The 11,494-nt window shown below is 42.7% G+C and overlaps 1 long non-coding RNA gene across 1 annotated transcript; it reads right to left on the reverse strand.

Annotated features, from left to right (window-relative positions):
• Window positions 1-448: 448 nt before the first annotated feature.
• LOC121010535 (uncharacterized) lies at window positions 449-6,370 on the reverse strand. The gene is made up of 2 exons (XR_005781217.1): window positions 5,801-6,370; window positions 449-2,186 (listed from the first exon to the last, which is right to left on the reverse strand). It is a non-coding gene; the product is annotated as an uncharacterized LOC121010535 (long non-coding RNA).
• Window positions 6,371-11,494: the final 5,124 nt, after the last annotated feature.

The following is an 11,494-nucleotide window of genomic DNA, read 5'->3' on the forward strand; positions in this document are numbered from 1 at the left end:
TCCAGTTTTATTCTTTTGTATGTGGATGTCCAAAATTATAAATACTGTATGATCTCACTTATATATGGAATCTTAAAAGAAAAAACCAATTCTGATAGATAGTGATTGCCAATCTGTTCAAAGGCAAGGATTTTGGGGTGGGTGAAATGAAGGGGGTTAAAACATACAAGCTTCTAGTTATAAAATAAGTCCTGAGGGACGTAATATTCAGTATAGTGACTATACATATTGCCTCATGTTACTCCATTGTATTACTGCATTGTATTATACTGCTAAGAAGGTACACTTTAAAGTTATCATCACAAGGAAAATATATTTGTAACTATGTATGGTGATGAATATTAACCAGAATTGTGATTTCATGAGATACACAAATATCATGTTTCACACCTGAAATATATGGCAATATATCAAAAACTTTTTAAATGAATAAATCCTTATTCATACAACATGATAAGTATATCCTTTTAATACAGGTGAAAGAATATTTTATTGTTTAAGAATACATTCATATACTTTAAAACCACAAATGGCAGGAAAAAAATCAATGCAAAACTGATAATGGTTACTTTTACAGGGAGTGAGGGTGGGAGCAGAGGTACAGGTAATGGGAAGAGTATATGTGTGGATGTAACTTATTAATAAAACCCAGATTGAAGGATTGCATAGTAGGGCCATTTTTAAAAAAAATTATCTAGAGGTTATAGAAGATGATAGTATATCACAGAATAAAGGTTACAATGCCTACCACAGAATAAAGTGATAGTGGGACCTTGGATAGCTCCCTAAGGTGGCTTCCTGGAGGGCATCCAGCTGCCCCAGTTACAGCTGCCAAAGGCAAGCCAAATCAGCTGTCATGGGAGGGAACCCATTGCTCTTGTCTGGCCAGATAGGGGTACAACCCATGAACTAAAGAAAATTGAAAGAAATCCATGAACTAGACAATCTTTATTCATGGATAGGAAGACTCCATAGTGTCAAGAATTCTTCCCAACTTGATCTACAGATTCAGTACAATATGTTGGTAGTAGGGAAGGCTATGCATGCATGAGGGCATATGAGAACTCTATACCTTCCACTCAATTCTGCTGTAAACCTAAAATTTCTCAAAAAAAAAAAATCCTAAAACAAACCAAGGCAACAGTACCATGAAATCCCAGAGTGGATTGATGGATGACTCCCTCCTTTCCCGGCAGGTGGCTTTACAAACAGTCCCCACAGGGCTCTGATTCTAGAATTTGCTGTCGAAGACATCATTAGAGGCCATATTTTGCCCAAATTTGAGATTCCTTGTCTACCATGCCTACCACAGGGATAGTGGGACCTTGGAGAACTCCCTAAGGTGGCTTCCTGGAGGAGATCCAACTGTCCCCAGTTACAGCTGCCCAAGGCAGGCCAAGTCAGCAGCTGTCATGGGAGGGAACCCATTGCCCTTATCTGGCCAGATGAGGGCACTACTTAAGCTCTACAACTTCCGACAAGTGACAGCTGTTCAGAGCCTCCAGCACCGGTAAGAAATAAGTTGAGTTGATACATTCTCCATTCAATGGCACAGTTAAGACATGGCCATAATTACAGGTCTCTGTCTTTGGTGAGGAGTTTGGAGAAGGTTAAAGGTACAAGTAAAAGTACAAGGAAGAAACCAACATACACTATGCCAACCTGGCCTATTTTCACAAGACTTAGCAAATGCTACTAACATCAGGACATTCTGTCAATAGTTCAGTTCCATAAAGAATCTTAAGAGTCTTTAAGTTCTGTCAAAATGAACTTCATGTTTGGTATACATTATAAAATATGCATGCGACTTTTCATACACACACACACACACACCCTTCACATCTTCCTTCATTTTCTGTTTCTCCATACCCCTCCAATCATACCCATGAATGTTCATGGTGTTGTTATAAGCAACAGGAGCAGCAGCATCTTGTTATCACAGGAATCAAGGGGACCACACCAATGGCCCCAGAGGTCTGCTGTGAAGCAACAAGAGGCGAACAGCCAGGAAGAGGAGGAGACAGGGCCCCTCCAGGCTGCATTTCAGGGGATCTGCTCCAGCAGGTGGACTCCACTGCAGGTGGTGGCCTCCTTTCCTGGGTGCTGGGCCTTGGCTGCTGCATAAGGAAGGGAAAGTTTCTGCCGCTGAGGTATTGGGTTCCCTCTAGCACAAGGATATCCACTTCCTATGGGAAGAAATAGTTAAGAACAAGATCTCTTGCCACACCAATCTATCCACCAAAGGTGGGAGAAAACCTGAAATTATTAAATACATTTAAACCAGACAATCATCACAGACAATCCACTAATAAGATGGCAAAGACAGAAGGAATCCCACCCTTTTATTCAGCCAGGGAATGACAACCCAGTGCATCACATTTTCTCAAGATAAAGCACAGCTGGTTCTCAAGCAAGAAGACTTGACAGCACCATTTGTCACAGGTTGTTTTAATTTCTTAATGGTTATTATTTTGAGACAGTGCAAGCAGGGGAGTGTTGGGGAGGGTTAGGGAGGGCAAGAGAGAGAGACAGAGAAAGAGAATCTCAACCAATTGGGCCACCCAGGTGCCCTATACATAGTTCACCTTAAATTCACCTGGTGACTTGCGTTACCACTTATGTTTAATTACCTTTACTGAAGGGGAAATAATTTTTTTTATAAATAAAATATTGAAAGTAATGGCCAGTTTTTTTTAAATTGGCAATTCTTTATATTGCAAAAAACAATGAGAAATGGAAAACAATACAACAGATACCACAGAAATACATAATATAATACTGTTTATAGTAATCTGTTATCACACCAAGATAACTTCAGAAAAAAGCAGATAATTCCTTAAAAATGCACAAGTTACCAAGGCTGAATCATGAATCTTGAATCCAAAAAATAGGAAATCATCTTACATCAGTAGCAAGAATGAAAGTTGAATTAGGAATCAAACATCTCCCAGGACAAAAAAATCTAAAACTACATAGTTTCATTGAATTCCACCAAACATCAAAAAACAAAAAAAATTAATGACAATATTTATCAAAATCTTACAAATTTGGAATAGAGGAAACATTCATAATCATTCTATGAGGCCAGTATTAACGCTGATACCAAAGCAGAATAAAAACAATAACAAAGAAGTCTAGTTTGTCTGATGTTAAGTATTACTTTTGACATTCATTTGCATGATAATTGTTTCTCAACTTCCTCAATCTGCAGGTGTCTTTATGTCTAACATGAGTCTCTTGTAGGCAATATATAGATGGGTCTTTTTTTCTTACCCATTGACACCCTTTTTTTTATTGGAGCCCTTAGTCCATTTACATGCAAAATAATTGATATTTATTTATTGCCATTTTATTACTTGTTTTGGTCTCTACAGATTTTCTCTGATTCTTTGTCTTGGTCACTTTTGGTCTCTTTTCCCCCCCCCCACTCATGTAGTCATCTTTAATATTTCTTGTAGGGCTAGTTTAGTGGTCACAAACTCCTTTAGTTTTTATTTGGGACACCCTATCTCTGTATTCTGAATGAGTAGGCCTTTCTAGGTAGAGTATTCTTGGCTACTGTATTTTCCTATTCAGCACTTTGAATATATCATGCCATTCCCTGCCAAGTTTCTGTTGAGAAATCTGCAGTTAGCCTTATGGGGTTTTCTCTTGTTAAGAACTTCTTTTGTCTTGCTGCTTTTAAGATTTTTTAATCACTTTGTTTTACATGTATGCCTTAATGTGGGTTGCTTTTGTTGATTTTGATGGAAGTTCTCTGTGCCTTCTGGATCTGGATATCTGTTTCCTTCCCCAAATTAGAAAAGTTTTTAGCTATTATTTCTTCAAGTACATTTTCTGGCCCCTTTTCTCACTCTTCTTCTGGGACTCCTAGAATATGAATGTTATTATGTTTGTTTGATGGAGTCACTGAATTTCCCAAGTCTATTCTCATGTTGCATAATTCTCTCTTGTTCAGCTTCATCATTTTTCATTATTTTTTCTTCTATATCACCTATTCATTCTTCTTCCAGACTGCTGTTCATTGCATCTCCAGTCTGATTCACTGCATTCTTCATTTCTGATTTTTTTTTTAACTCTTATCTCTGTGGTAAGGGTCTCACGGATGCCTTCCATTCTTTTCTCAAGCCCAATGAGTATCTTTATGATTGTTGCTTTAAATTATCCATGAACCACGTTACTTATATCTGTTTCACATAGATCTCTGGCCATGTCCTTATCTTGTTCTTTCATTTGGGATGGATTCCTCCATCTTGGCACTTTGTCTAAGTCTTTGTCTTCTTCTATATGGTCTCCTCTCCCCCCTTTAATTGTAGAATTTGTTCTGTCAGTCTTCAGGTCAATTTCTTGGGTATTTAGGATGATTTGATCTAGTTGTGTTTGTGGAATGAGACAAGCCTAGGGTCCTCCTACTCTGCTGCCATCTTCTTCTCCTGGAAAAATAATTTTTAATATTTTAAGAGGTATGTTTGTGTTAGAGCCAGGCACCTGCTGGAGTTAAGGCTCTACCCTCCCAGGATGATGGTGGCATAGGGGGTTCCACCTTCCTTGATTACAATTAAGAAGACTTTCTGTGTGAATAATTTCTGAAGTTTCTCAATGGCATATTTGAAGTTAGAAGGACACTCTGTGTGAAATGCAGTTTCATAGAGATGGCTCCCAGGTACTCTATGAAAAGCTGGCAAGAAGGTTATTTTGCTTTTAAAAATATTATATACCAAAGGACAGAGAAAGAATTTGCAGATACAGGTGTTCTTTAAAAAATGCTCTGAAAGAAAAAGGAGGGGTAGTATCTTTCCTGTTTGGCACCAGAAAATGAATTTATCTTTCAATTTGCACTAACCATTATACCTGAAGATAATTCAATGACCCCTCTTCCTGGCTGCTCTTCAACCTCACCCCCACCCCCCAATTCAGCCACTCCTTCCTCCCCTCTGTAAGTCTGTTCTTGGATTCCCGGCTGCCTTCCCCTCCTCATATTCTCATCCCTATTTCCTTACTTTAGGGAGACCTCCCCCCACTCTTTGCCTGGATCCCCTCCTCACTGCATCCTGGAAGCTTAGCGGGCTCTGAGCTGGGCACCCCAACCTGCTTCCTGCCTCCGGATACTGTCCTTCATCTTTTTGCCCAGTGTCTGAGACATGCAGATAATGTCATTCATCTGGCTTTTTATGTGTTTGATGCTGGAGGGAATCTGGATCTTGTTATTGCATCATAGGCAGAAGGGGAAGCTCTGTGAGAATTTTGAGGTAAATTATTGATTCCTAACTTGGGACTGAGGTTCTTCATTACTTTAAAATGACACATTTCTCAGTTCTTAGTGTTAATAAAGTCATTATTTTCAATATTATATTTTAATTTATAATGGCTTGCCTGTGAATCTGCTATTTCATGTTAAACAATCTATTTTTTACATTAGGTGACTCTTCACAGAAATCTAAAATTCTAACATAGGGGCCCCTGGGTGGCTCAGTCAGTTAAGCATCCAACTCTGGATTTTGGCTCATGATCCCAGAGTTAGGAGATCAAGCCCCATTTTGGGCTCCATGCTGGCAGCACAGAGCCTGCTTGGGATTCTCCTCTTTCCCCCCTCACTCCCCCCTTTCTCTCTCAAATAAGCTTAAAAAAATTCTAACAGAATGGAAGAAGAAGAAACAAGGTTTTCTTTGTGGTCACAACAATTGAACACTTTTTTTTTCTCTCTGTATTTCCAGTCCTAGCCTCAACACCTTCATCAGCCCTAAGTTCCTCTCCCAGCCCACAGGGCAGCTGCGAGGATGACAGCTGTGACTCCACATACCTGGAGTTCTGACTTCGTCCACAAAATCCTGGCGACCTAAAGAAGAACAAGGACTTTCATGAGGACAGTTGACACTCCCTGAAACAAAGGAAGATCCCTTCTAGATCAGTAATTACAATTAACTGAAGGCTTTCAGACTTCTATTCATTATTAAGCAATATCCAGGCACAGAGATGCTTCCTGACATACCCTTGAGTAGAGGTATTGGACATTGCTTCTCCTAGTGATGCCAGTTCCTGACATTGCTATTTAAAGATTTATCATCTCCCACCAGCAGACATAAAGGCATGTGTGGGCCTTGTCAGTGTAGAAGGGGAATCTCTGAAAACCACTCAGATACAGAGCCATGCCAAGGTGCATCCACATTTCTCTGTCCCTTCTAGACCAGTCCTTGGAGAGACCAGGAAACCTAGAGTTTCTTACAAGAATAGGGAATCTTTGGAAATGAGTTTCATCTTGAGACAAAGGAGAAGAATCCTGTCCTGACAAAGATGATTCCTTTGTGCCCAAGCCCAGGGCCATAGAGAAGAGCTGGCGACGGTGTCCCCAGATGCTGATGGTTTTGTAGGACTTACATGGGACTATACAGAAGGCCAACAAATGAACCCTGGCCCATAGTTATGGAGAAGCCCTGCAGTAGACCCTAGGTCTCAGGTAGGTTTCTTCTGTATTGAACTTTATGGCTCTTAAGTGACCAACATGGGCTGGGCCAGCCATCACACTGTGCCCTGAGCAGAGTGCAGAATTAAAAGACCAGCTTCTGCCCGTGGTCCCATCTTCATGAGACTGGAAAGGACTTATCACAGAGTTTGTCCTTTATAACTGGGGCCCAAAGCAAAGGTGCTGAGGACCTCATGGCCCCTGTGGAAGGCAAGTTCAGAAGCAGTGATCCAGGAAGAGGGTTTGGGCCATTTAAGCCAGCCCTGAAGGGGTCTGTTCCACTCAGCAATTTCCTGTGCACATTACCTTCTCCTTCCCAGGACCAGCTCCAAGCCCATCCACATTCCAATGTCAAGCTCTGAGTCCCCTGACAAGTGAAATATATTGAAGACATCCAAGTACTAAGATGGGTTTCATGAACTTTGGGTCCTGCCTGGTCATCTCTGCATTCATTTCCCATACTTGTGCTGGCAGACCTCATGCCCCAGCAGAAGATATGGACCTCTCCTGACTCTGAATCAGGTCTTGAACTTAAAGACCATTTAAATGTGATGCTGTCTGCACTTGAGACAGTTGAAAAATCACAGTTCCTATGCACATGATTCCTTCCCTTCCACAACCCGAGGTCATGAAAATATCATGTGAAATTGTAAGAAGTGGCCCTCATCACTTCATCCTGGTGCCAATGGCTTGGGTGGGACCCAGAATTATACTGAGAAAAAAATATAGAGGCCAAGGGACAGAGAGGGAGCTCAGATTCCAGGTGCCTGGAGATATGCCATCCCTCCCTCCCCACTCTCTTATTCATTATTAGTGCTCAGAGGCCCAGTGACCAACATGTGAGAACTTGTACATTCAGAGAGGAGAGGCTTCAATCCTGCCTTCAGCATTTTCTAGCAGAAGCAGCATCTTCCTTTAACATTATTGATCCTCAAAACCATTTCAAATTGGAACTGAAATTTCTAGAAGCAGCAGAAGCTTTGGGATAATATTATCTTTATAAGTATTTGTATCTCTTATATTGCAAATTCACTGTCTCTTACACCTATTTATGTACATTTTATGGGAGAAACCTATCAAAATGAGTGTTTTTGTAGAAAATCTTGACTTAGCTAGTCTTTCTTTTGAAAAACTTTATTATACACAATCACATTTCTATTACCAAAAAAAAAAAAAAAATAGAAAATAATTAGAATTGCAATCCTTTGGGAAAAGAAAAGATTTGTAGTCCTTTGACAAATGCTCCATGAGGATTATAAGCTTTGAGAGAACAGAGTTGCTAGAGGGTGCCTATGAATGGCAACATTTAAAAAAAATGAACATTCTTGGGGACAGGAGCCTCTGTCTAGTATGTCTAAGGCCAGACAGAGGGATTCTGTTAGGAACTGATGAGGTAGGCAGTTTATTCACAGATAAGTGACTGGAATGGGTGCAGGAAGATCTGCTGGGACTTGAGAGCAGCCACCTGTCTGAGCCCCTCCCCCCACCCCCAGTGGGGCATCTCAGTCTCAGTCTCAAGAGTTCCTAGGTCAGGCCCTAGTCCTCTGCCCCAAGTCACAGGGATTCTCATAAAACTCTTCAACTTCTCAAGAAAAACAAAAACAGAAAAACCTGACCATTTGAACCCTTTTAAAGCTGAGCTTTTCCATCCCGATTGTGGATTAAAACCACCTGAGACTTGGGGTGCCTGGGTGGCTCAGTAGGTTAAGCGTCCGACTTCAGCTCAGGTCACGATCTTGCGGTCCATGAGTTTGAGCCCCTTGTCGGGCTCTGGGCTGATGGCTCAGAGCCTGGAGCCTGCTTCCGATTCTGTGTCTCCCTCTCTTTCTGCCCCTCCCCTGTTCATGCTCTGTCTCTGTCTCAAAAATAAACGTTAAAATTAAAAAAAAAAAAAAAAACGCCTGAGACCTTTAGCACTGACACTATGGATCCTTCCTGGATCATCACATCAGAATCACTTGCAAAGGGACCCCATCACCACTGTGAAAGCCCCTCCAGGCAGTTCTAGTCTACTGCCTGGGTGGGACTCAGTTACTAAATTCCCTGATCCTTCCTGCAGCACAGTGGGGTGGGAAAGACCAAGGAGGCCCCTGCATCAGGTGTAGCTCATGAGAAGGTATGTTCCTCTAAAGGAGATCTCTACCCAGACTGTGTTGGATCACTCAGACACTTTTTACAAACACATATCCCTGGGCCTCAGGCCCAAAATAATTAAGTCTGAAACACTGGGATTGACTTTTAAGAAAGAAGTCCACTGTAGCATCAGGGCTGAGAAACCATTCTACATCTGATTTCACTTACAGACATGATCCATGATCTGACTGAGCTTGGAGACCAGTGGGAGAGGTGTACTTGGCCAAGTGGCTGCACTGGGATTTACTAAGAGTTGGCTGTGGCCCAGGACAGAACGAGGGGGCAGTGCCTAGGAGGGTGTCCTCTGAGAAAGCCTCTATGCACAGGTGTCTGACACCTGAGTCAGAGGAGCCAGCTCAATGACTGGCATTTGTTGGTGATGAACAGCTAACACAGAAGGAGCAAAGTTTCCAAGGCAACGTCTTCCTGAATACATCGAGCACGCTTTTGCCTCAAGAACTTTTGCAGTTAACACATAACGCTCAATATTGCTCTGCGATCACTGCCTTCATTGTGGTCAGACACACCCTCTCTGTTATAGGACCTCATAAACTAGTATTGGATTGGGTAAGTGATTTAGGAGATGTCACTCAAGTCCTGAGTCCTTAAATTAACCACATTGGACTCCTGAATTGGCCTGACTCAGGTGGGTGAGATAAAAATCCTCCTTTGCAGTACAAGATACCAAGACTCAGGGATGGGTCCAGATCAGGGCACGTGGGAGTGCTGAGACACCCCCCCACCACCCACAAACCTTCTTCCTGGAACTGAGGTCTTGATGCCCAGGACTCACCCCTGGGGCAGACACAGGTTCTGAAGGGAGTCATCCTACTGTGGGCTGACCATTCTGCCTGCATGTGAGATGGGTCGAACTCAATCACATCCAAGCCCTTTACTAGCAGCTGGGTCTCCACCTGCAACAGAGACAGCCAACACAAAAGGACAGAGGACAAACACATTCCTACACTAGGGAACTCCTGACTCCCTAAATTCCAGAAAATCAGAGTGTGGGCTCGAAGGGCCCTAAATGCATCTCCAGGCAGCAGCAGGGCTGCATCACAGGGAAAACTAAAAAATGGAAGGAAGTCCAGGGAGACAGCTTCCTGTGGCTTTATGGAAAGACAGCTGGATTATCTTATTACACATTTTTACATCTAAGAAATATGTGCTGTGCACAGTTCTGTATTTTACAAATATGGGTGTTTTTGATCCTTGAGACATGCCTGGTGGACGATGCTATTACTACCCTCATTGGCAGAGCAGGTGTTAGCCACCTTGACACAGCTGCACTTCTCAAAGCTGGAGACAGACTCTCAGCAGCGAGGCCCCAGCACACTAAGCTGCTACATGCTGCTCCTGACACCTTCCTGGGCTGGTCCTGCAACATTCCTGATGTTAAGGGGACTGTGGGTCTGCTCTGATCTGTGGGCTCCCTCACTCTATTCTGCATCTCTAACATTCCCCTTAGGTCCTGATGAGGTTCTTGTCCTACCTCCTGTGCTCATGCTTTCCCTACATGCTTGACCACAGCAGTCTATTTATCAGAGATGCTTTCAAGTCCCCTACTGATTCCACCCTCTGTCATTTCCCACCGATTCTGTTTGTAGTGAGTTGTGTGCCTGTTGATCTTAAACACACATCAGCATAGGAGATTTTTCGTGTTGGGACTTGGATAATTTGGTGCCTTTCAATAATATTGGCTTTGTTCTGTGGTGAAGTGAAGTACTGTGAAGGAGGCTGATTTCACAATTTTGTGAAAACATTGTATTTTGCCTTGCTTCCGATGGTCTGAGCTAGGACTTCCAGGAAAGTGAAAGAGCAGGAAGAACTGATGGAAAATCCACATGGGGAAATGCACAAAGGTGAGGATCCTGAACAGAAGATTTAAAACACCTCCGGGATCCAGTGTTTACCACATGCTCTTTAGGGGCCACACTTAAAACAGGAATGAGCTGGTCCCACTGGGCCACATGATGGACCCAGAGGAGAGTGCTCATACAGACATCCCCTGCCTCCTCCACAGCAAGGCAGACTGGCCCACCACAGAGACCCAATCCACAATGAACACAGGTGACACTCAGCAAGCTCAGAGACCCTTTACTACCTAAGGCAGGATCCTAGCCCCAAGAGAAAAAAAAAAAGTCAAGATGAAGGATAAAGAGGAGCTGGAAAAGAAACTTCCAGAGGTTGACAGATTTTCAAACTCATTGAAGATAATGTGCCCTCTGTGACCAACATGCCTTGGGACTGGCATGGGACAGATGTCAGGAACAGGAGCTAGACTAGACCCAGAGCTGAACCAAGAGAGAAAAGAGGAAATTGGTGGTCTAGCTCCTTTGAGAAGCACAACGTGGACAAGAAACCCATGGAAAAGGGTCCATGGTCTGCCAGGGAGTTGAACAATTCCATCCAAAAAAAGTTTGCTGGGTCTTCTGGCTGGGAAGATGTTGGGGGAGAGGATCAAGAGGAGTGGCCCCTGGTTGACCCTCCACCAGTACCTAGGCAGTCAAAGCCTTCTCACCACCTCCCTTGTCCTTGGAATGTACACCCTGCTTAGTGTCTCCACTGTGGGGGCTGTTCCAAGGACATAACTTTTGAGAGTATAAGGTGTTGAGAACAATTAAATGGCATACATACCTGAACAAAGTTAAAACCTCTCTATAAACTTTAAACATTTGTCAGGTGGGTGCAGAGATCTACTTGTTTTGTGGCCACCTAAAACAAGCCTCTCATATATGTTCCCTTGTTTATTAAACCTGCTACCTACTATCTGGAGTGGTCTGCCTCTTTTCTCCATCTCTCCTTGCCCTCCGTATATGGAACTTCAGATTACTTGGACCAAGAAGTCCAAGTAGATTGGGACCAACTGAGGCGCTAATTCTGAGGAAGCCAGAAGATAAG

This window comes from Herpailurus yagouaroundi, unplaced genomic scaffold (assembly GCF_014898765.1).
Source record: "Herpailurus yagouaroundi ecotype Mexico unplaced genomic scaffold, PumYag 192, whole genome shotgun sequence".
Taxonomy (NCBI): Eukaryota; Metazoa; Chordata; class Mammalia; order Carnivora; family Felidae; genus Herpailurus; species Herpailurus yagouaroundi.